Source organism: Cetorhinus maximus, chromosome 5, assembly GCF_964194155.1.
Source record: "Cetorhinus maximus chromosome 5, sCetMax3.hap1.1, whole genome shotgun sequence".
NCBI lineage: Eukaryota > Metazoa > Chordata > Chondrichthyes > Lamniformes > Cetorhinidae > Cetorhinus > Cetorhinus maximus.
In genome coordinates, this window is record NC_135883.1 from 150,624,762 (window position 1) to 150,650,960 (window position 26,199).

The 26,199-nt window shown below is 46.1% G+C and overlaps 1 pseudogene; it reads left to right on the plus strand.

The window, feature by feature from the left end:
* The first annotated feature begins 20,000 nt into the window (after positions 1 to 20,000).
* LOC144681167 (U6 spliceosomal RNA) lies at positions 20,001 to 20,100 on the plus strand (annotated as a pseudogene).
* The last annotated feature ends 6,099 nt before the right edge of the window (positions 20,101 to 26,199 follow it).

Below are 26,199 nucleotides of genomic sequence, written 5' to 3' on the forward strand. Positions count from 1 at the left end.
CGATGAGAACTGCAGTCCGAGCAGCGTTGTATGTCCCGGAGATACCTGTAATCCTGTGTCGGTTCGAAACATGAGGGATGGAATTTCAGTTGAAATCCACGTAGGGTAAGTCGGAGACGGAGACAGTCACTGAGGAAGGAAATATGGCTGCGAAAGCGGGTTTTAGTAAATCCCTTGTCAAACACCAGGAGAGAAATGGAAAGCAATGAAAGTGAACAAGGCAAAAGAGAGATACAAAAATCCTGACGGAGAGAAGAGCAAAACTTCTTCAAGGTGGGCATTCCTTGAAGAGAGGTGGCAGTCAATTAAACGCTAAGATAAAAGCAGAAAATTGCGGATGCTGGAAATCCAAAACAAAAACAGAAGTACCAAAAATAAATGTGAGAGAGGAGGGCAGCTTATTCACTGACTCACGCTGTCACTACTAGAATAAACACACAGAGTGAGGGAAATGTAAGAGAGGAGGGCAGCTTATTCACTGAGTAACCCTGTCAGTACTGGAATAAACACAGAGAAGAGGGTAATGTGAGATTGGAGGGCAGCTTATTCACTGAGTAACCCTGTCAGTACTGGAATAAACACAAAGAGAGAGAGAAATGAGAGAGAGGAGGGCTGCTTATTCACTGAGTAACCTCTGTCACTACGGGTATAAACACAGAGAGAGGGAAATGTGAGAGAGGAGGGCAGCTTATTCACTGAGTAACCCTGTCACTACAAGAATAAACACAGAGAGAGGGAAATGAGAGAGAGGAGGGCAGCTTATTCACTGAGCAACCCTGTCACGACTGAAATAAACACAGAGAGAGGGAAATGTGAGAGAGGAGGGCAGCTTATTCACTGAGTAACCCTGTCACTACAAGAATAAACACAGAGAGAGGGAAATGAGAGAGAGGAGGGCAGCTTATACACTGAGTAACCCTGTCAGTACTGGAATAAGCACAGAGAAAGGGAAATGTGAGAGAGGAGGGCAGTTTATTCACTGAGTAAACCTGTCAGTACTGGAATAAACATAGAGAAAGGGAAATGTGGGAGAGGAGGGCAGCTTATTCACTGAGTAAACCTGTCATTACTGGAAAAAACACAGAGATAGGGAAATGTGAGAGGGGAGTGCAGCTTATTCACTGAGTAACCCTGTCAGTCCTGGAGTAAACACACTGAGAGAGGGAAATATGAGAGCGGAGGGCAACTTATTCACTGAGTAATCCTGTCACTACTAGAATAAACACAGGGAGAGGGAAATGTGAGAGAGGAGGGCAGCTTATTAACTGAGTAACCCTGTCACTATTGGAATAGACACACAGAGAGAGGGAAATGTGAGAGAGGAGGGCAGCTTATTCACTTAGTAACCCTGTCACTAATGGAATAAACACAGAGAGAGGGAAATGTGAAACAAAAACAAAAATACCTGGAAAAACTCTGCAGGTCTGGCAGCATCTGTGGAGAGGAGCACAGTTAACGTTTCGAGTCTACATGACTCTTCAACAGAACTAAGGAAAATAGAAAAGGGGTGAAATATAAGCTGGACTAACGTAGGTGGTGGGACAAAAAGTGCTGGATAGAGGGCCAGTGATAGTTGGAGATAACCAAGAGATGTCACAGACAAAAGGTCAAAGAGGTGTTGAAGGTGGTGATATTATCTAAAGGAATGTGCTAATTAAGCGTAGAAGAAGGACGAGCAAGGTACACGGGAAGGTGCCGTGGGAGGGGGTTGAGGTGTAGGGGGTGATGGAGGAGTGGACCAGGGTGTCACGGAGGGAACGATCCCTATGGAATGCCGCCGGGGGGGTAAAGGGAAGATGTGTTTGGTGGTGTCATCATGCTGGAGTTGGCGGAAATGGCGGAGGATGATCCTTTGAATGCGGAGGCTGGTGGGGTGATAAGTGAGGACAAGGGGGTGGACCCTATCATGTTTCTGGGAGGGAGAAGAAGGTGTGAGGGCGGATGCGCGGGAGATGGACCGGACACGGTTGAGGGCCCTGTCAACCACCGTGTGTGGAAAACCTCGGTTAAGGAAGAAGGAGGACATGTCAGAGGAACTATTTTTGAAAGTGGCATCATCAGAACAGATGCGACGGAGGCGAAGGAACTGAGAGAATGGGATGGAGTCCTCACAGGAAGCGGGGTGTGAGGAGCTGTAGTCGAGGTAGCAGTGGGAGTCGGTGGGATTGTAATGGATATTGGTGGACAGTCTATCACCAGAAATTGAGACAGAGAGGTCAAGGAAGGTAAGGGAAGTGTCAGAGATGGACCATGTGAAAATGATGGAGGGGTGGAAATTGGAAGCAAAATTAATAAATTTTTCCAGGTCCAGACGAGAGCATGATGTAGCACCGAAGTAATCATCGATGTACCGGAGAAAGAGTTGTGGGTGGGGGCCGGAGTAGAATTGGAACAAGGAATGTTCCACATACCCCATAAAGAGACAGGCATAGCTGGGGCCCATGTGGGTACCCATAGCCACACCTTTTATTTGGAGGAAGTGAGAGGAGTTTAAGGAGAAATTGTTCAGTGTGAGAACAAGTTCAGCTAGACGGAGGAGAGTAGTGGTGGATGGGGATTGTTCGGGCCTCTATTCGAGGAAGAAGCGGAGAGCCATCAGACCATCTTGGTGTTGATTGGAGGTGTAGAGGGATTGGACGTCCATGGTGAAGAGGAGGCGGTTGGGGCCAGGGAACTGGAAATTGTTGATGTGACGTAGGGTGTCACAGGAATCACGGATGTTGGTGGGAACGGACTGGACAAGGGGAGAGGGAATGGAGTCAAGATAGCAAGAAATGAGTTCCATGTGGCAGGAACAGGCTGACACGATCGGTCTGCCGGGACAGTCCTGTTTGTGGATTTTGGGTAGGAGGTAGAAGCGGGCCGTCCGAGGTTGGGAGACTATCAGGTTGGAAGCTGTGGGAGGAAGATCTCCAGAGGAGATGAGGTCAGTAACAGTCCTGGAAACATTGGCTTGATGTTCAGTGGTGGGGTCATGGTCCATGGAGAGGTAGGAGGAAGTGTCTGCGAGTTGACGCTCAGCCTCTGCGAGGTAGAGGTCAGTACGCCAGACAACAACAGCACCACCCTTGTCAGCGGGTTTGATGACAATGTCAGGGTTGGATTTGAGAGAACGGAGTGCAGCAAGTTCAGAGAGAGACAGGTTAGAATAGGTGAGGGGAGCAGAGAAATTGAGACGTCTAATGTCACGCCGACAGTTCTCAATGAAAAGATCAAGAGAAGGTAAGAATCCAGACGGAGGGGTCCAAGTGGAGGGAGAATATTGGAGGTGGGTAAAAGGATCCATTGAACGGGGAGAGGACTCCTGCCCAAAGAAGTGAGCACGGAGTGAGAGAGGAGGGCAGCTTTTTCACTGTGTAACCCTGTCACTACTGGAATAAAGACAGAGAGAGGGAAATGCGAGAGTGGAGGGAAGATTATTCATTGAGTAACACTGTCACTACTGGAATAAACGCACAGAGAGACGGAAATGTAAGAGACGAAGGCTGCTTATTCACTGAGTAACCCTGTCACTACTAGAATAAACACACAGAGAGGGAAATGAGAGAGAGGAGAGCAGCTTATTCACTGAGTAAACCTGTCACTGCTGGAATAAACACAGTGAGAGGGACATGTGAGAGAGGAGGGCAGTTTATTCACTGAGTAACCGTGTCACTACTGGAATAAACACAGAGAGAGGGAAATGTGAGAGTGGAGGGCAGATTATTCACTGAGTAACCCTTTCAGTACTGGAATAAACACACAGAGAGAGGGAAAAGTGAGAGAGCAGGGCAGCTTAAACACTGAGTAACCCTGTCAGTACTGGAATAAACATAGAGAGAGGGAAATGGGAGAGAGGAGGGCAGTTTATTCACTGAGTAACCCTGTCAGTACTGGAATAAACATAGAGAGAGGGAAATGTGAGAGAGGAGGGCAGCTTATTCACTGAGTAAACCTGCCATTACTGGAATAAACACAGAGAGAGTGAAATGTGAGAGTGGAGGGCACCTTATTCACTGAGTAACCCAGTCACTACTGGAATAAACACAGAGAGAGGGAAATATGAGAGCGGAGGGCAGCTTACTCACTGAGTAACCCTGTCACTACTAGTATAAAAACAGAGGGTGATATATGAGAGGAGGGCAGCTTATTCACTGAGTAACCCTGTCACTACTAGAATAAACACAGAGAGGGAAATGAGAGAGAGGAGAGCAGCTTATTCACTGAGTAAACCTGTCACTGCTGGAATAAACAGTGAGAGGGACATGTGAGAGAGGAGGGCAGTTTATTCACTGAGTAACCGTGTCACTACTGGAATAAACACAGAGAGAGGGAAATGTCGGAGAGGAGGGCAGCTTATTCACTGAGCAACCCTGTCAGTACTGGAATAAACACAGAGAGAGGGAAATGTCAGGGTGGAGGACAGCTTATTCACTGAGTAACCCTGTCACTACTGGAATAAGCACATAGAGTGGGAAATGAGAGAGAGGAGGGCAGCTTATTCACTGAGTAAAGCGATTAATACTGGAATAAACACAGAGAGAGGGAAATGTGAGAGAGGAGGGCTGCTTATTCACTGAGTAACCCTGTCACTACTGGAATAAACACACAGAGAGAGGGAAATGTAAGAGACGAGGCTGCTTATTCACTGATTAACCCTGTCACTACCGGAATAAACACACAGAGAGAGGGAAATGAGAGAGATGAGGGCAGTCTATTCACTAAGTAACCCTGTCACTACTGGAATTAACACAGAGAGAGGGAATTGTGAGAGCGGAGGGCTGCTTATTCACTGAGTAACCCTGTCATTACTGGAATAAACACAGTGAGAGAAGGAAATGTGAGAGAGGAGGGCAGCTTATACACTGAGTAACCCTGTCAGTACTGGAATAAACACACAGAGAGGGAAATATGAGAGAGGAGGGCAGCTTATTCATTGAGTAACACTGTCAGTACTAGAATAAACACAGAGGGTGAAATATGAGAGGAGGGCTGCTTATTCACTGAGTAACCCTGTCACTACTGGAATAAGCACAGAGAGAGGTATATGTGAAAGAGGAGGGCAGTTTATTCACTGAGTAACCCTGTCAGTACTGGAATAAACACAGAGAGAGGGAAATGTGGGAGAGGAGGGCAGCTTATTCACTGAGTAACTCTGTCAGTACTGGAATAAAGACACAGACAGAGGGAAATATGTGAGCGGAGGGTCATTTATTCACTTAGTAACCCTGTCACTGTTAGAATAAACACAGAGAGAGGGAAATGTGAGAGACGAGGCTGCTTATTCACTGAGTAACCCTGTCACTACTGGAATAAACGCACAGAGAGAGACAAATGTAAGAGACGAGGCTGCTTATTCACTGAGTAACCCTGTCACTACTGGAATAAACGCACAGAGAGGGAAATGTGAGAGAGGAGGGCAGCTTATTCACTGAGTAACCCTGTCACTACTGGAATAAACGCACAGAGAGAGGGAAATGTGAGAGAGGAGGGCAGCTTATTCGCTAAGTAACCCTTTCACTACTGGATTAAACACAGAGTGAGGGAAATGTGAGAGAGGAGGGCAGCATATTCACTGAGTAACCCTGTGAGTACTGGAATAAACGCACAGAGAGAGGGAAATGTGAGAGACGGGGGCAGCTTATTCACTGAGTAACCCTGTCAGTACTGGAATAAACAGACAGAGAGAGGGAAATGTGAGAGAGGAGGGCAGCTTATTCACTGAGAAACCCTGTCACTAAGGGAATGAATACAGAGAGAGGGAAATGTGAGAGTGCAGGGCAGCTTATTCACTGAGTGACCCTGTCTGTACTGGAGTAAGGACACATAGAGATGGAAATGAGAGAGAGGAGGGCAGGTTATTCACTGTTTAACCCTGTTACTACTGGATTAAACACACAGAGAGAGGAAAATGTGAGAGAGGAGGGTAGCTTATTCACTGAGTAACACTGTCACTACTGGAATAAATGCACAGAGAGACGGAAATGTGAGAGAGGAGGGCAGTTTATTCACTGAATAACCCTGTCAGTACTGGAATAAACACAGAGAGAGGGAAATGTGGGAGTGGAGGGCAGATTATTCACTGAGTAGCCCTGTCACTACTAGGATAAACACAGAGGGTGAAATATGAGAGGAGGGCAGGTTATTCACTGAGTAACCCTGTCAGTACTGGAATAAACACACAGATAGAGGGAAATGTGAGAGTGGAGGGCAGCTTATTCACTGAGTAACCCTGTCAGTACTGGAATAAACACAGAGAGAGTGGGAAATATGAGAATGCAGGGCAGCTTATTCACTGAGTAACACTGTAACTACTGGAATAAACACACAGAGAGGGAAATCTGAGAGAGGAGGGCAGCTTATTCACTGAGTAACCCTGATACTACTGGAATAAAGACAGAGAGAGGGAATTGTGAGAGAGGAGGGCAGCTTATTCACTGAGTAACCCTGTCACTACTGGAATAAACATAGAGAGAGGGAAATGTCGGAGAGGAGGGCAGCTTATTCACTGAGTAAACCTGTCACTACTGGAATAAACACAGAGAGAGGGAAATGTGAGAGGAGAGTGCAGCTTATTCACTGAGTACCCCTGTTAGTACTGGAATAAACACACACAGAGAAGGAAATCTGAGAGCGGAGGGCAACTTGTTCACTGAGTAAACCTATCAGTACTGGAATAAACACAGAGAGAGGGAAATGTGAAAGAGCAGGGGAGCTTATCCACTGAGTAACACTGTTACTACTGGAATAAACACACAAAGAGGGAAATGTGTGAGAGGAGGGCTGCCTATTCTCTGAGTAACCCTGTCACTCCTGGAATAAGCACAGAGAGAGGGAAATGTGAGAAAGCAGGGCAGCTTATTCACTGAGCAAACCTGTCAGTACTGGAATAAACATAGAGAGAGGTAAATGTGGGAGAGGAGGGCAACTTATTCACTGAGTAACCCTGTCAGTACTGGAATAAACACAGAGGGAGGGAAATGTGAGAGAGGAGGGCAGCTTATTCACTGAGTAACCCTGTCACTACTGGAATAAACACACAGAGGGAGGGAAATGTGAGAGCTGAGGGCAGCTTAATCACTGAGTAACCCTGTCAGTACTGGAATAAACACACAGAGGGAGGGAAATGTGAGAGAGGAGGGCAGCTTATTCACTGAGTAACCCTGTCAGTACTGGAATAAACACACAGAGAGAGGGAATTGTGAGAGAGGAGGGAAGCTTATTCACTGAGTAACCCTATTACTACTGGAATAAACACGCAGAGGGAGGGAAATGTGAGAGATGAGGGCAGCTTATTCACTGAGTAACCCTGTCACTACTGGAATAAACACAGAGACAGGGAAATGTGAGACAGGAGGGCAGCTTAATCACTGAGTAACCCTGTCAGTCCTGGAATAAATACAGTGAGAGAGGGAAATGTGAGAGAGGAGGGCAGCTTATTCACTGAGTAACCCTGTCACTATTGGAATAAGCACAGAGAAAGGGAAATGTGAGAGAGGAGGGCTGCTTATTCACTGAGTAACCCTGTCAGTACTGGAATAAACACACAGAGAGAGGGAAATGTGAGAGAGGAGGGCAGCTTATTCACTAAGTAACACTGTCACTACTGGAATTAACACAGAGAGAGGGAATTGTGAGAGAGGAGGGCTGCTTATTCACTGAGTAACCCTGTAACTACTGGAATAAACACAGAGAGAGGGAAATGTGAGAGAGCAGGGCAGCTTATTCACTGAGTAATCCTGTCACTGCTGGAATAAGCACAGAGAGAGGGAAATGAGAGAGAGGAGGGCATCTTATTCACTGAGTAACACTGTCACTACTGGAATTAACGCAGATAGAGGGAAATGTGAGAGTGGAGGGCTGCTTATTCACTGAGTAACCCTACCACTACTGGAATAAACTAAGAGAGAGGGAATTGTGAAAGAGGAGGGCAGTTTATTCACTGAGTAATCCTGTCACTGCTGGAATAAAAACACAGAGAGAGGGAAATGTGAGAGAGGAGGGCTGCTTATTCACTGAGTAATCTTGTCACTACTGGAATAAAAACACAGAGAGAGGGAAATGTGAGAGAGGAGGGCACCTTATTCACTGAGTAACCCTATCACTACTGGAATAAACTGAGAGAGACGAAATTGTGAGAGAGGAGGGCAGCTTATTCACTGAGAAACCCTGTCAGCACTGGAATTAACACAGAGAGAGGGAAATGTGAGAGAGGAGGGCAGCTTATTCACTGAGTGACCCTGTCAGTACTGAATAAGCACACATTGAGACGGAAATGAGAGAGAGGAAGGCAGGTTATTCACTGAGTAACCCTGTTACTACTGGAATAAACACAGAGAGAGAGGGAAATGAGAGAGAGGAGGGCAGCATATTCACTAAATAACCCTGTTACTTCTGGAATAAACACAGAGAGAGAGGGAAATGGGAGGGAGGAGGGCAGCTTATTCACTGAGTAACCCTGTTAGTACTGGAATAAACACACAGAGAGAGGGAAATATGAGAGCGGAGGGCAGTTTATTCACTGAGTAACCCTGTCAGTACTAGAATAAACACAGAGGGTGAAATATGAGAGGGGGGCTGCTTATTCACTGAGTAACCCTGTCACTACTGGAATAAGCACAGAGAGAGGGAAATGTGAGAGAGGAGAGCAGTTTATTCACTGAGTAACCCTGTCAGTACTGGAATAAACACAGAGAGAGGGAAATGTGAGAGAGGAGGGCATCTTATTCACTGAGTAACTCTGTCAGTACTGGAATAAAGACACAGAGAGAGGGAAATATGTGAGCGGAGGGTCATTTATTCACTTAGTAACCCTGTCACTGTTAGAATAAACACAGAGAGAGGGAAATGTGAGAGAGGAGGGCAGCTTATTCACAAAGTAACCCTGTCAGTACTGGAATAAACACAGAGAGAGGGAATGTCAGGGTGGAGGGCAGCTTATTCACTGAGTAACCCTGTCACTACTGGAATAAGCACAGAGAGAGGGAAATGAGAGAGAGGGGGGCAGCTTATTCACTGAGTAACGCTGTTAATACTGGAATAAACACAGAGAGAGGGAAATGTGAGAGAGGAGGGCTGCTTATACACTGAGTAACCCTGTCAGTACTGGAATAAACGCACAGAGAGAGGGAAATGTAAGAGACGAGGCTGCTTATTCACTGAGTAACCCTGTCACTACTGGAATAAACGCACAGAGAGAGGGAATCGTAAGAGACGAGGCTGCTTATTCACTGAGTAACCCTGTCAGTACTGGAATTAACGCACAGAGAGAGGGAAATGTCAGAGACGAGGCTGCTTATTCACTGAGTAACGCTGTCACTACTGGAATAAACACACAGAGAGAGGGAAATGTGAGAGAGGAGGACAGCTTATTCACTGAGTAACCCTTTCACTATTGGATTAAACACAGAGAGAGGGAAATGTGAGAGAGGAGGGCAGCATATTCACTGAGTAACCCTGTGAGTACTGGAATAAACACACAGAGGGAGGGAAATGTGAGAGAGGAGGGCAGCTTATTCACTGAGTAACCCTGTCAGTACTGGAATAAACGCACAGAGAGAGGGAAATGTGAGAGACGAGGGCAGTTTATTCACTGAGTAACCCAGTCACAATTGAAATAAACGCACAGAGAGAGGGAAATGTAAGAGACGAAGGCTGCTTATTCACTGAGTAACCCTGTCAGTACTGGAATAAACACAGAGAGAGCAAAATATGAGAGAGGAGGGCGGCTTAATCAATGAGTAACCCTGTCACTATGGGAATAAACACAGAGAGAGGGAAATGTGAGAGAGGAGTGCAGTTTAGTCACTGAGTAACCCTGTCACTACTGGAATAAACACAGAGGGTGAAACATGAGAGGAGGGCAGCTTATTCACTGAGTAACCCCGTCAGTACTGGGATTAACACACGGAGAGACGGAAATGTGAGAGAGAAGGGCAGCTTATTCACTGAGTAACCCTGTCAGTACTGGGATTAACACACAGATAGAGGGAAATGTGAGAGAGGAGGGCAGCTTATTCACTGAGTAACCCTGTCACTACTGGAATAAGCACAGAGAGAGGAAAATGTGAGAGAGGAGGTCAATATATTCACTGAGTAACCCTGTTAGTACTGGGATAAACACAAAGAGAGTAAAATGTGGTATACGAGGGCAGCTTATTCACTGAGTAACCCTGTCAGTACTGGAATAAACACACAGAGAGAGGGAAATATGAGAGCGGAGGGCAGTTTATTCACTGAGTAACCCTGTCAGTAGTAGAATAAACACAGAGGGTGAAATATGAGAGGAGGGCTGCTTATTCACTGAGTAACCCTGTCACTACTGGAATAAGCACAGAGAGAGGGAAATGAGAGAGAGGGGGGCAGCTTATTCACTGAGTAACGCTGTTAATACTGGAATAAACACAGAGAGAGGGAAATGTGAGAGAGGAGGGCTGCTTATACACTGAGTAACCCTGTCAGTACTGGAATAAACGCACAGAGAGAGGGAAATGTAAGAGACGAGGCTGCTTATTCACTGAGTAACCCTGTCACTACTGGAATAAACGCACAGAGAGAGGGAATCGTAAGAGACGAGGCTGCTTATTCACTGAGTAACCCTGTCAGTACTGAAATTAACGCACAGAGAGAGGGAAATGTCAGAGACGAGGCTGCTTATTCACTGAGTAACGCTGTCACTACTGGAATAAACACACAGAGAGAGCGAAATGTGAGAGAGGAGGACAGCTTATTCACTGAGTAACCCTTTCACTATTGGATTAAACACAGAGAGAGGGAAATGTGAGAGAGGAGGGCAGCATATTCACTGAGTAACCCTGTGAGTACTGGAATAAACACACAGAGGGAGGGAAATGTGAGAGAGGAGGGCAGCTTATTCACTGAGTAACCCTGTCAGTACTGGAATAAACGCACAGAGAGAGGGAAATGAGAGAGAGGAGGGCAGCTTATTCACTGAGTAACGCTGTTAATACTGGAATAAACACAGAGAGAGGGAAATGTGAGAGAGGAGGGCATCTTATTCACTGAGTAACCCTGTCAGTACTGGAATAAACACACAGAGAGAGGGAAATGTGAGAGAGGAGGTCAATATATTCACTGAGTAACCCTGTCAGTACTGGAATAAACACACAGAGAGGGAAATGTGAGAGAGGAGTGTAGCTTATTCACTGAGTAACCCTGTCAGTATTGGATTAAACACAGAGAGAGGGAAATGTGAGAGAGGAGGGCAGCATATTCACTGAGTAACCCTGTGAGTACTGGAATAAACACACAGAGGGAGGGAAATGTGAGAGAGGAGGGCAGCTTATTCACTGAGTAACCCTGTCAGTACTGGAATAAACGCACAGAGAGAGGGAAATGAGAGAGAGGAGGGCAGCTTATCCACTGAGTAACCCTGTCAGTACTGGAATAAACACACAGAGAGAGGGAAATGTGAGAGAGGAGGTCAATATATTCACTGAGTAACCCTGTCAGTACTGGAATAAACACACAGAGAGAGGGAAATGTGAGAGAGGAGGTCAATATATTCACTGAGTAACCCTGTCAGTACTGGAATAAACACACAGAGAGGGAAATGTGAGAGAGGAGTGTAGCTTATTCACTGAGTAACCCTGTCAGTATTGGAGTCAACGCAGGAGCATAATGGAAGCTGTGAGAGAGAGGGCACTTTACTTACTGAATTACTCTGCCAAATTAGATTTTACCCACACCACTGTAGCGGATAGCTGAAGAAACACTGTGGTGTGTTCTTTGCAAAACCTAGGTCACTTCTTATTTAGAAGGGAGTGTTGTTGCATTCAGACTGGGAGGTCAGTGGAATTTTCTGCCTGTCAGCAGAATACCTGCTAGAATAACGGGTATTATAGTTGCAGTCTACCTTGGTATACTGGATAACAGGGACCTGGTGCACAGGCTGCAGAGATGGGCAACTGCGCACAGGATGCAGGAGGAATGTTCTCCTCAGAAGGCCCTAACCATGAAGGGTCTTCAAGGAGCTCCTTTCCTACCTTCATCTCTGCCAGGTGAAATATTTTAGCTGCCTGTGATTTAGCAAGAACTGTGCCCCCTCCTTCAATAGAACATATAGCTGCACAGCAGATCACCATTGCCCTCTACTTCTACAGAAGTGGATCCTTCCATGTGGATGTAGGCAAGATAGCTGGCAAATCCTAGTTTGCCGTTTACCATTGCATCAGGAAGATGACAAAGATCCTATACACCAGGAGAGGGACTTCATCATCTCCTCTGTTACCGGAGAGAAGCAATCAGAATGGGCATATGACTTTGCCAGGCTACCATTTGTGGGTACCATTGAAAGCAGATAAGTGGCTCTGTGGGTCCCACATCTAAACAGGAAGAGTTACAGGGACCTCAAAGGCTACCACTTCACTCATCATGCAACAATGTCCAGAACATCATGTCAGTAAATGCCCGCTATCCTGGCAGCAGCCATGCCCACAAAAACCAGAGGCTGGCTGCTTGGAGACAAGGGATACTCTCTGTACACATGGCACATAAAACCCTCTGCCACATGACCACTCGTGGAGAAGATGCTTACAACAAGAGCCATGTTGCCACCAGCAACACCATGTAGAAGACCATTGGTGCACTGAAGCAATGGTTACACTGACTGGACTGCTCAGAGGAAGCCCTCTAGTATTCACCAGAGCATGTGTCCAAATTTATGTTGGTCTACGGCATCTTCGCTATCATGAGGGCACAGCCATTGCCACAAGACATTTGGAGGCCACCTCAGGAAGAAGACAAGAAAGGGAAATAAAAGGAGGCAGGGAGGAGGCATCCGGGGTCCTTTCACTCTGGCAGGGCTTGTCCATCAGCACCTACTGAGATGTGGTTCACAATTCTCCATGTTTCAATCTATCTGTTGCATCCCAACCGGAATTCTGTTGGCCAAAATCCTAAAATAAAAGGCACCAACAAAATCCTTTCCAAAACAACTTAATCCAACAACACCTTTAATAATACATAAAAAACTGAACTATTCACAATTACACATTCTCATACTGCCTGACTTTTACTTTATTCTTTCATGGGAGGTGGGCTCCCTGGCTAGGCCAGCATTTCCCATCTATAATTGCCTTTGAGAAGGTGGTGGTGAGCCACCTTCTTCACCCGCTGCAGCCCATGTGGTATATGTACACCTACAGTACTGTTAGGGCGGGAATTCCAGGATTTTGACCCAGCAACAGTGAAGGAACGGTGAAATAGTCCCAAGTGTGGCTTGGAGGGGATCTTCCAGGTGGTGGTGTTCCCATGAATCTGCTGCCCTTGTCTTTCTAAGTGGTAGAGGTCGCAGGTTTGGAAGGTGCTGTCAATGGAGCCTTGATGAGTTGGTACAGTGCATTATGTAGATGGTGCACATTGCTGCCACTGTGCATCTGTGGTGGAGGGAATGGATGTTGATGGTGGTGGATGGGTTGCCAATCAAGCAGGCTACTTTGTCCTGATGGTGTTGAGCTTCTTGAATGTTGCTGGAGCTGCACTCATCCAGGCAAGTGGAGAGTATTCCATCACATTCCTGACTTGTGCCTTGTAGATGGTGAACAGGCTTTGGGGATTCAGGAGGTGAGTTACTCACCACAGAATTTCCAGCCTCTGCCCTGTATTGTAGCCACAGTATTTATATGGCTAGTCCAGTTCAGTTTCTGGTCAATGGCAAGCCCCCAGGATGTTGATAGTGGGGATTTAGCGATGGTAATGCCATTGAATGTCAAGGAGAGATGGTTGGATTCTCTCTTGTTGGAGATGGCCATTGCATGGCACTTGTGTGGCGCAAATGTTACATTCCACTTATCAAGCTAAACCTGAATGTTGCTCAGGTCTTGCTGCATTTGGACATGGATAGCTTCAGTATCTGAGGAGTTGTGAATGGTGCTGAACATTGTGCAATCATCAGCAAACATCCCCACTTCTGACCTGATGATGGAGGAAAGGTCATTGATGAAGCAGCTGAAAATGGTTGGGCCTAGGACACTACTCTGAGGAACTCCTGCAGTGATACCCCGGGACAGAGATGATTGACCTCCAATAACCACAACCATCTTCCTTTGTGCTGGGTATGATCCCAACCAGCGAGAGTTTTTCCCCTGATTCCCATTGACTCCAGTTTTGCTACAGCTCCTTGATGCCACATTCAATCAATGCTGCCTTGATGTCAAAGGCAGTCACTCTCACCTCGCCTTGGGATTTCAGCTCTTTTGTCCACGTTTGGACTCAGGGTGTAATGAGGTCAGGGTTTGAATGGCCCTGGAAGAACCCAAACTGAGCATCAGTGAGCAGGTTATTGCTGAGTAAGTGCTAATTGATAGCATTGTCGATGACCCCTTCCGACACTTTGCTGATGAGCGAGAGTAGATGGGGTGGTAATTAGCCAGGTTGGAATAGTCCTGCTCTTTGTGGACAGGACATACCTGAGCAGTTTTCCATATTGCCAGATAGATGCCAGTATTGTAGCTGTACTGGAACAGTTTGGCTAAGGGCGCAGGTAGTCCTGGAGCACAAGTCTTCAGTATTATTGCTGGAATGTTGTCAGGGCCCATAGCCTTTGCAGTATCCAGTGCCTTCAGCCATTTCTTGATATCATGTGGAATGAATTGAATTGGCTGAAGACTGGCAACTGTGATGCTGGGGACCTCCAGAGGATGCCATGGTGGATCATCCACTTGGCACTTCTGGCTGGAGATTGTTGCAAATGTTTCAGCCTTATATTTTGTACTGATGTGCTGGGCTCCCCCATCTTTGAGGATGGGGATATTTATGGAGACCCATCCTCCAGTCAATTGTTTAATTGATCCACCGTTCACAACTAGATGTGGCAGGACTACAGAGCTTAGACCTGATCCGTTGGTTATGGAATCGCTTAGCTCTGTCTAAGCGATCAGGTCTTGGAGGTGCCTTTGTCTGTCCTAGTATTCCAATACAATGTGACCCCAGGGGCTGCAACCTGGCTGGTGGAAGGCTGCTGACTTTCACTGGAGGAGACTGCAGATGGTCTTGGAGGCTGATTTCGAGCAGCTCTGGGTTTTGAGGGTCCGGCTTCGGTCTGCATCACCTTGGCATAGGCAGCAGTGGCCTGGGCTGGGCTGCCTGATAGACCAAAGCTAGGGCACTGGTAGAGTGTCAATGGTAGGAGAATGAATGCTGCCAGCTTCAGAGGACAGTAGATTTGTGCACCATGAAGCCACTGCCATTCCCCAAGGGCAGAGCCTCAGTAAGCCTAGTAATCATTGGAGCAAGATTGTTGGACTGACGTGAGAGCCTGTAAGCCGCTTTGAACACTGAGATGACAGCTGACTGAGCCTGCATGGCAACAAGCATGGATCTCACAACTGTGTCCACATTTTCACTGCACAAGGTTTTTGGTGGCCTCAGCCTGTGCTGCAATGGAATGATGCAGGAGTAGACCATACGGCCTCTCGAGCCTGCATCGCCACTAAATATGATTATGGCTGATCGCCTGCCTCAACTCCACTTTCCACAGTGTAAAGAAAATATCATTTTTCCAATATTACTGTGGGATAATGTGAAGCAGACTTTTGGAGTGTGTGTGTGTGTATAACTTAATTAAACTGAAGACAGTCAGATTGCAAGGTTTAAATCATCAAAGGGTTAGGTGTATTTGAAGTGGAGATGGACAAGCTAAGATGGGATACACGTAAATACAACATGAATCGGAATTTGCATTAGGAAATAAATGAGGAGTTGAATTTTTAGCTGTTGAATTTCAAAGAGAAAGAAAAGGAAGCTTTACAATGGCAAAGATTATAAATGAATGAGGCAAAGTTATTAAGTTTATTTTTCCTGAAAATGGTGGCCATAAAGACAACATGAAAGATTTTTATATTCTGAGAAAGGTAACTTCCAAGAAAGTTAAAAACAATGGGTTTACAGGTGAAAGAGAAAAAAACATATTTAAAGAAAGATTGAAAATTGTAGGAGGTGTGGCCATGAGATCTTGAAGAGTGTGCTGTGCGAAGATAAACCTGTGAAGGAAGCAGCCTCTAGCCACCCCAGAGAAATGCCTGGTTGTTCCAGGAAGCAAGATTTTGTTATGAGCCTTAGATTTCCATTGTCGAGGAGAGGGAGAAGAAGCCCTGTGAGATACCTCTCCTAAAGCAACGGTGGGTGCCTTGCGGGAATATTACTGGATGTTTTATAGTTAAGAATCCATAGGGACTGTTGCCAGGAAAAGGATGTTCGTTTGTGAGTCTAGCTAAGTAGAAGTCCTTTGGGAAATGTTGTTTGACTAAATTTAACTATGTAACTGGAATCTTATGTGTTTAAGTTTTCTTTTCTTTTGTTAATAAATATATTAATTTAATATTTATAATCTCCAAAAGTGGTAGTGGAATCTTTACTTCTGACTTCAGTACATGTACCTTCTCATAATAAATAAAAATTGCAAATTATTGTGATAGCTTGAACAAGTTTCCCTTTGGGATTTGGTCAGCCCAGCAATTACCACCTGCCATATCATAACAACAGCCACCAGCAACCCCCTCCACTTCCACAGATGCCTTGATTCCCTAAGAGAACATGAAAATCTATTAGTCCCAGCCTTGAATATACTCAACAGTGGAGCATCCACAATCCTCTGGGGTAGAGAATTTCATCACAACAGCCAGTTCGGACGGAAGGCCATTGACCTGAAAAGTTAACATTTCTCTCTCTACAGATGCTGCCAGATCAACTGAGTATTTCCAGCATTTTCTGTTTTTATTTCAAACTTCCAACGTTCGCAGTATTTTGCTTTTGTGAGAATGTCAGTGATTGTGTTGCAATGTATTAGGTGATGTGACTCCATGACTGAAGGTACGTGGAAGCAACGAGGTAAATGTGAAGCTGGCAGCATTGGAAGGTGTGTGAGCGTGAGATGGAGCATCTGAATGTTAGGTCTGAGTCCTGATGACTAGAGATTCTTAAATTTTATTTGGTCACAGGATGTGGGCACCACTGGCTCAGCAAGCATTTATTGCCCATCCGTAATCACCCTTGAGAAGATTGCTGATGGATTAATGATGAGGACGTGGTGCATTGAGCAGCATGAGAGATTGGTGGTGAAGTGGATAGGAGATGTCATATGAAGATGCATTCACTGACCTTGACCACCTGTGTGAGGTAATTGAACTTCTTGTGACACTGCTGCCAGGTCCTTGGGGCCAGACACTTGGAATTGACCTCCCTGGTCACTTCCTCCAGTTCCTTTCTCAGGGTGTACCTTGGGTGCCTCCTGGATCCCTGTGGAAAAATTGCTTCTCTCCTCCTTTCCGCCTCTTGTACTAATGCTTCTAGTGCTGCATTGGAAACCATGGGAGCCCTCTTTCTTCCCCATTCTCAATGATGGGAGAGCTCAGCACATTATTGCAAAAGATAAGGCTGAAGCATTTGCAACAACCTTCAGCCAGAAGTGCCAAGTGAATGCTCCATCTCAGCTTGATCCGGAGGTCCCCAGCATCACAGGTGCCAGTCATCAGCCAATTTGATTCACCCCACGTGATGTCACCTGAAGGCACTGGATGCTGCAAAGTCTATGGGCCCTGACACTATTCCGGCAACAGTGCTGAAGACTTGTGCTCCAGAAGTTCCCACACCCCGAGCCAAGCTGTTCCAGTCCAGCTACAACACAGGCATCTGCAAGACAATGGGGAAATTTGTCCAGGTGTGTCACAGAATCACACAGTGCAGAAGAGGCCCTTCGGCCCATCGAGTCTGCACTGACACGTGAGAAACAACTGACTTACCTACCTAATCCCAGTTACCAGCACTTGGCCCATAGCCTTGAATGTTATGACGTGCCAAGTGCTCATCCAGATACTTTTTAAAGGATGTGAGGCAACCCACCTCCACCACCCTCCCAGGCAGCGCATTCCAGACCGTCACCACCCTCTGGGTAAAAAGGTTTTTATTCACATCCCCCCTAAAACTCCTGCCCCCCACCTTGAACTTCTGTCCCCTCATGACTGACCCTTCAACTAAGGGGAACAGCTGCTCCCTATCTACCCTGTCCATGCCCCTCATAATCTTGTACACCTCAATCAAGTCGCCTCTCAGTCTTCTCTGCTCCAACGAAAACAACCCAAGTCCTGTACACAAAAAGCAGGACAGATTCAACCCGTCCAATTACTCCCGTCAGTCTATCTTGATCATCAGTAAAGTGATGGAAGGAGTCATCCACAGTGCTATCAATTGGCACTTGCTTAGCAATAATCTGCTCACTGAAACTCGGTTTGGGTTCCACCAGGGTCACTCAGCTCCTGATCGCATTACAGCCTTGGTTCAAACATGGACAAAAGAGCTGAACTCCAGAGGTGAGGTGAAAGTGACTGCGCTTGACATAAAGGCAGCATTTGACCGTGTTGCATCGAGGAGCCCTAGCAAAACTGGAGTCAATGGGAATCAGGGGGAAAACTCTCCACTGGTTGGAGTCATACCTAGCACAAAGGAAGATGATTGTAGTTGTTGGAGGTCAATCATCTCAGTTCCAGGGCATCACTGCAGGAGGTCCTCATGGTATTGTTCTAGGCCCAACCATCTTCAGCTGCCTCATCAATGACCTTCCTTCCATTATAAGGTCAGAAGTGAGGATGTTCACTGATGATTTGGATATGGACTGCTTCAGTATTTGAGGAGTCGCAAATGGTGCTGAACATTGTGCAATCATCAGCGAACATCCCCGCTTCTGACCTTATGATGGAAGGAAGGTCATTGATGAAGCAGCCTAAAATGGCTGGGCCTAGGACACAACCATGAGGAACTCCTGAAATGATATCCTGGATATATATTAATGACTTGGATGAGGGAAATGAATGTACTATTGCCAAGTTTGCAGAAGACACAAAAATAGGTGGGAAGTCAAGTGGTGAGGATAACACAAAGAATCTACAGAGGGATATAAACAGGTTAAGTGAGTGGGCAAAAACTTGGCAGATGCAATATAATGAGGGAAAATGTGAGATTATGCTCTTTGGCAGGAAGAATAGGAGAGCTGAATATTATTTAAATGGAGAAAGACTGCAGAAAGCTGCAGCACAGAGGGATTTGGGGTCCTCGTGCATGAATCCCAAAAAGCTAGCATACAAGTTCAACAGGTTAAAGGGAAGGCAAATGGAACCTTGGCCTTTATTTCAAAGGGTATAAAAAATAGGGAAGTCTTGCTAAAACTATACAAGGCACTAGTTAGACTATACCTAGAATACTGTGAATGGTTTTGGTCCCCTTATCTAAGGAAAGACGTATTGGAGGCATTCCAGAGAAGTTCACTAGGTTGATCCCGGGTATGGAGGGATTTTCTTATGAGGAGAGGTTGAGTAGGTTGGGTATGTACTCATTGGAGTATAGAAGAATGAGAGGCGACCTTATTGAAATATATAAGATTCTTAGGGGGGCTTGACAGGGTAGATGCTGAGTGGTTGTTTTCCCTTGTGGGAGAGTCTAGGACCAGACGGCATAATCTCAGAGTAGGGGGTCGCCCATTTAAGACAGAGATGAGAAGGAATTTCTACTCTCAGAGGGTAGTTAATCTGTGGAATTCTTTACCAGAGGCTATAGAGGCTGGGTTGTTAAGTATATTCAAAGCGGAGATAGACAGATTTTTAGTCAGTAAGAGAATCAAAGGTTTTGGGGGAAAAGGCAGGAAAGTGTTGAGGATTATCAGATCTCATTGAATGACGGAGCAGGCTCGATGGGCCAAATGGTCTACTTCTGCTCCTACATCTTATGGCCAAACTGAGATGATTGACCCCCCAACAACCACAACCATCTTCCTTTGTGCTAGGTATGACCCCAACCATCAATAGATTTTTTTTGTTGCAAGGGTATTGTGGCAGACATCCTGTTCCTATGTTCATACTGCTGTCATTGGACTAAACCTATGTAATGTGTCAAATTCTGGTCACTACAACATAAAGAAGACACCAAAACACTCAAGGCAATGAAAGGAAGGGTCATGATGAGGCTGACCTCCAGTATCAAAGGACAAAGTTATGAAGAAATACTATGCACACTTTGGCCTCAAATAATTTTAACATTGGAAAGATATAGAGAAGATTAGCATGGCCCCAGCACAAGGATGACACGCAAATTTGAGAAACGGTCCATATTTTTACTAGGTAGGTCCATCCGTGCCAGAACAGCCTTTCTGTTGGTGTCTCAAGCACGCATGGTCAGATCGACCAATATCATGCCGATGTTCTTCTCTGACCACTGCTTTCCACTGGCAGACTGCCACTCACAGGAAGACTAGAAAGTTGGCAGGGAGATATAGGAGATATATACCATGCCCGCTGGTGTTGGGCGTGTTCAGTCATGTGAGCAGACAATAGTTGGGGGGAGAGATATTTCAGCTTCACGGCATCATGAAACCTGTTTGAGATTGTTCGCTCCGCCCGCCAATGATGGGCCACATTTCCTACCACCGGACATCGGGAACCTCATTGTAATACATCTGCATATTATTATAAGCCCTGCCCGCTAGAATTGTCCCCGCACGCTGTATTGTCCGCCCACGTTGGCATCATTGCATGCCAATGTGTTTTGCAACAGCATTGCATGCACTTGGTGGGCAAGCACTTGGCAAGCACTTTGAGGGGAACTCAGAGGTGAGTACACAGTAACATTGCGAGCACTCGCTCGGGTCGCCTGTTGGGTTTCAAGATTAAGACGTTTTGGTGGGGGCGGGGGGGGGGGGAGGTGGCAAGGGCTGCCCTGCAGTTGACATGCATTGGGGCGGCAGCAGCAAGGGCTGCTCTGTGGTTGAAGGTAGCGCACAAGCAGGTGGGGGGAGATGGGTGAGGGAAGAGGCCACGCATTAGGGACACCTTGTATAAAGTGACCATTCCTCTGCAGCTGAGACAGTTCAGGCGCAGCCACATTGACATGATTGGAGTCGGGCGTCTAGCTTCGCTGCCAACTCAAGCAATGCAGAGGCATCAAAATGCCACCAAGTGTTCCAGAGCTTTTCACCCCTCAGGCACATACTGCAAAGTAATGAGCATTTTAGTGGACTGCAGAACAGTTGGACGACTGGGTATGTTATACAATCTCTTTGCTAGAGCTGGCTATGGAGCAGTCACTGGTGAAGGTGCTCACAGCCCCTTGCAACGTCAGCATCCCGGTTTGGACTAGTCTCGCACGGTTTCCAGGGTGTGTCCATGACTCCTATATTCTCAGTCGGTCACAGATCCCCGACAACTTCCAGGGTCCGCGGAAGCTGCAGGGATGGCTTCTCGGGGACAAGGGCTGCTCGCAGAGGACGTGGCTGATGACACCCATGCGGTGGCGTCAGACTGCACCAGAGCGGGGGTATAACGGGACTCATGCTGCAACTTGCAGCTTAGCGGAGCAAACCATCAGGATGCTGAAGATGAGGTTCTGGAGCCTGGACTGATCTGGTGGAGCCCTGCAATATAGTCACGCTTTATTGTCGCCTGCTGTGCCCTTTACAACCTGGCACTGCAACAGGGAGAGGAGAGACTGAGGAGGAGATGGAGGAACTGCACGTCTCCTCCGATGAGGAGGACGCCGACAGGGATGAGGTTGAGGAGGTCCTCGAAGACAACAATGACAGGGCTAAGGCCCTTGCACTGGCCTGACGTGGCAGACGTGCTCGGGAGGCCCTCATAGCTGTTAGATTTGCAGAAGATGATGACAACATGCAATGAGGTGACCCCATAGATCATCACATTACATCTATGAACGTTTGACTCCAGTCTGGTTTATGGCAGAACCTCTGTGAGAATTTTCCTGTCATGGAGATGCAGTGGATGCCCTAATAGTTGCTCGATTGCAGGAGGATGATGACGACATGCTATTACGGATTGATGAGCATCTGCAAACAGTTCCGACTGGCCTCGGGAGCCAGAGTAAATCACAGTGATTGTGAGGCCATGTTTTTTGGGAACTGAGCAGGCCAATCCTTTGCCTCTTCACCGTCTGTTCAGATTACCTGAAGGTGCTGGGAATATATTTCAGAGAGGTGTGGGCGTGCATCAAGAACTGGGACGAGCTTATTAAAATCAAGTAAAATTCAGAGTGACACTCCCTCTGGTTTATGATAAGAACTTGCTCATCAACCATGACGTGCTCTTAGGTGTTGCTGTGACGCAGGTGTGACCAATTATCCGCCTCCTGCACTATGGCAGTCACCCAAGCCAAGCTTCATTTTATTGGGAAATTGCAAGTGGAGCATATCCGCAGGGACACAGCATACAAATATCCTGATAAAAGGGGGAGAAATATACCCAACATCCACCTTCTCTTTTTTTCTTTATTCTTTCACGAGATATGGGCATCAATGGCAAGGCCAGCACTTGTTGCCCATCCCTAATTGCCCTTGAACTGAGTGGCTTGCTAAACCATTTCAGAGGGCAATTAAGTGTCGGCTGCACTGCTGTGATCTGGAGTTACATGTAGGCCAAGTTGTGCAAGGATGGCAGATTTCCAGCCTGTTACGGCCATGTGAGGAGGGGTAAAATATAAATTCCCTATGGTACCACTCCAAGTTTGACCGTAACAGGGTTTGTTGTGAAGGTAGAAGGACAAAGGTATGTTATTCAATGTCTGTATCTAGCCATTTATGTGCTGATTGCAAAGAAGAAAATCTGGCAGGCTTTCTTGAATTTTTAAAACAAAAAGGGGTTAATTTTTATTGAGTTAAAAACCCACGTAAATAAAGATAACAAAATATTTAAAAAGGTAACCCCTGCATCTCGACCTTTCGCGACACACGTTCTCACACACACACACACACACAAAATTTACAAGTTATACTGTAGGTAGTTACTTTCTTAGCCAAATTAAAGTTCAATGCTGGAAGGTAAAAAAAATGGGAGTTCACGGTTTACGAGTCCTTTGTTGGCCACTGTGGTTGCAACAGAAATTTTTCCAGGTTCGCCTTTGGATTCCAGGAGTTGAGTTGAAGCCCACGTAGCTACAGTTGCCGAAGACAATTTTCTTTTTAAAACGTAATCCATCTCTTCCAGAAGTTGATGATTTTTGTACCTGAGATTCCTTTCGATGGAAATTCACTATCTCTTTGCTGGACTTTTTGAACTGTAAGAAATAAGGCCTTAACTTGAGAGAGGAAGAGTATTAGTGCTCCATTGGCAGCTTTTCCAGCCTACTGATTGTTTCTGTCTTTAGCAGCTTGCATTAGTGAGATTTCAAAATGGTTACTTCAGTCACATGACCTCTCTCTCTCCATAATGATTTCAGAAGGGATTTGTTTATCTAATATCTGAACCAATGGTTGCTTTCGTTTCTTGGCCCAGGGGAGTGGTTGAGTAGATTCTGTAATGTCCCAGCCATTAACCCTCTGAATATCTCATTATCTATCTTGATGAGATAGGAAAACATGTCTCCATATAACCGTTGTTCTAGCAGACTTTCTGCCTCCGCTGGAGAGGTGGTTTTATCGAAATGCAAATGCTGTGACCAGTACATTTCTGTAAATCCCTTTGAAGTGGTTCTTGACATCCTCAGGTGTGAAATTCCAGAGAAGGTGTCGTGGCACATCTGAAATGCAATTCACATTGGAACTTTCCAGAAACTGGTCACTGGCAATACCAGGGCTGGGATTTTCCGTGCCCGCCAGCTTCAGGCGTGTTCGGTGGCATGAGCGGAAAATATGGTGAGAAGGCCAACAGTCGGTTTCACAATGTCATGAAACCAGTTTGCGATCGTCCGTTCAGCCCGCCAAAACGGGCCGTATTCCCGGCTATCGGACGTCAGGAACCTCATTGTAGTACACCAACATATCATTATAAGGCCAGCCTGCCTCCACTGGATTGTCCACCCATGTCAGCGGGAAAACACGCAGATGTGTTTCACAACAGGATATATATATAAGGTGTGCTTTTGGTAGGCTGCACTTCGCTCGGGACTTCAAGGTTTGTTTGCCTACCTTGCTTCGGTCAGCACTCGCAATCTTCAGCATCAGGCTTCACAGACAGCACCACATCTCTTTTTGGGGGACTCACAGGTAAGTCTCTACCTACCAGATCAGCCATTTGTGGGTGGCTTTTTAATGGCTGCAGGGTGCGGTCTTACTTGGGGAAGGGGAGAAGCTGTAGGGTGAGAGCTGTACTGAGGAAGGAGTCCCAGGGTGTGTGTGGGGGCACAGATTGATCTGTGCAAGTGGCCTCAAGGTGGTGAGGACTGAGGAGGCAGTCTCCAGAGGGGATGAGGCCAGATGGAGATGTGAGGGTATGTTTGTGAGAATGGGTGGTGATGTCCCTTGAGCTGCCAGTGAGTGAGATGCCAGTGAATGTGTGAGCAGGGGTAGAGGACATCACAGTGGGCCTCCACAGCATCCAAAAAGTGCCTGAGGGCTGCAGTCTTAGTGCCTTTGTTCTTAGCTGCATCCTGGGCTGGAAGCACTGAGGGCACCTGTACTTTAAATGTGGTGCTTGGCGTGATGAAACAGCAAGGTGATGGCATGGTGGGTGAATTAGAGCCGACCGCCATGGAAACCACGTGTTTCCCAGGAATGCATAAGTAATGCCGTGGATTTGGAATGATACGGCGTGAAAACCCGCCATTGCGGCCAGTGGGTAAAATATCGTTTAACCTGCCCGCTACCACACTTTGTGCAAATCTGGGATGATTTTGCCCCAGATGTCAGGTGACTTGTGGCAGCCATCTTTAGTCAGTTTATTTTCTTGCTTTTAAGAAAGTCCTTTTTAAACAGTTCAGTATATGTTTGGTCAACTGGTGAAATTACAGATTTCACTTATGCACAAGTCACATTATCCTGACATTCCCTAAAGGACATTAGTGAACCAAATGGGTTTTCACAACAATCCGTGATAGTTGTCGTAGGCACCATCACTGAGACCAGCTTTATAGTTCAGATTTTTTGTTTGAAGGGCCCTTTGTGTGCAGCTTCATCAAGTTGTTTGTAGTACACAAACAGCAAGTGTCACTAATTGCTGAAGTTCTATCCATTCCCAGTACACAAACAAAAATAAATTCCAGCTTTGAAGAGAGGCATCTATGAGATGCTAATATGATATCTTTAAACTAATTAGAGTAGAGAAAGGGTATACCGGTGCAAACTGTAGAAAGGCACATTTAGAGTTGAGCTCAGGAAATTCATTTTCACATCACGCCCAATACACAAGTGATTCCTATATTTAAAAAGGGAGATAGAAGAAGTTGATAACTGTGCCAGCCATATCAACACTGTGGATACAAGAGCAGACTACAGGGTGGGTTGAAAACAAAACCCAGACTGACACTCCAGTGCAGTGCTGAGGGAGTGCTACACTCTTGGACCTCTTTTGGATGAGGTGTTAATGTCTGCAAAAGATTCCAAGGCACCTTTTTGAAAAGTTTCCTCCAGTGCCCTGACCAATATTTATCCTTCAACAAACATCACTGAAAACAGGTTATCTGGTCATTATCACATTGATATTTGTAGGAGTTTGCTGTGTGCAAATTGATTACCGAATTTCCTACAGTATAACAGTAACTACACTTCAAAAGCACTTCATTGGCTCTGAAGCACTGAGAAATCTTGAGGTTGTGAAAGATGCTATAGAAATGCAAGTCTTGCCGTTTCTTTTTACTCTGTGCGGTAATCATAGCTCCAATAAACATAGGGCTGTAACTTTAAGAATAACCCTGTGCTGTAAGATCACATGATCTCTATAAACCAATGGGTTAGCAGCACGGGGAACCTCTAGCCGGGAGTTCTTCTTTAGTTATAGAATTTGATGCACACATGTTTCTGCTGCTATCTTCTAAATAAAGTTAAATGTGTCCACCAAGAAAAATTGCCCGGAAAATCAACTCTCCAACAAACTGACGTTGAAGATAAATCAGGTCCGGTACAGTCCCTCGCCCAACGATTATGAGTACATAAGTTTATTAAAAAGAAAGGAAGATATACTCATCCGAGACGCTACACTTTGGCAGAATCGATCCCTTTGAACCAGCCACAGACAACTGGTCTCAATACATAGAACGTCTTACCTTCTTCTTTCAACCCAATGAAATCACAGGGAGGAAAAGAGGAGAGCGATTCTCCTGAGTATTTGTGGGAGCAAGACCTACAATTTAATTCAAAGCTTGATGGCCCCCAGTGCCCCAGATTCGAAGACTTTCAGTGAATTAGTAAACCTCAATAAGAGACATTTCCAACCCAAGCCCTCTGTCACAATGCAGAGGTTCCGGTTCAATTCATGGAATACAGCCCTGGGAGAG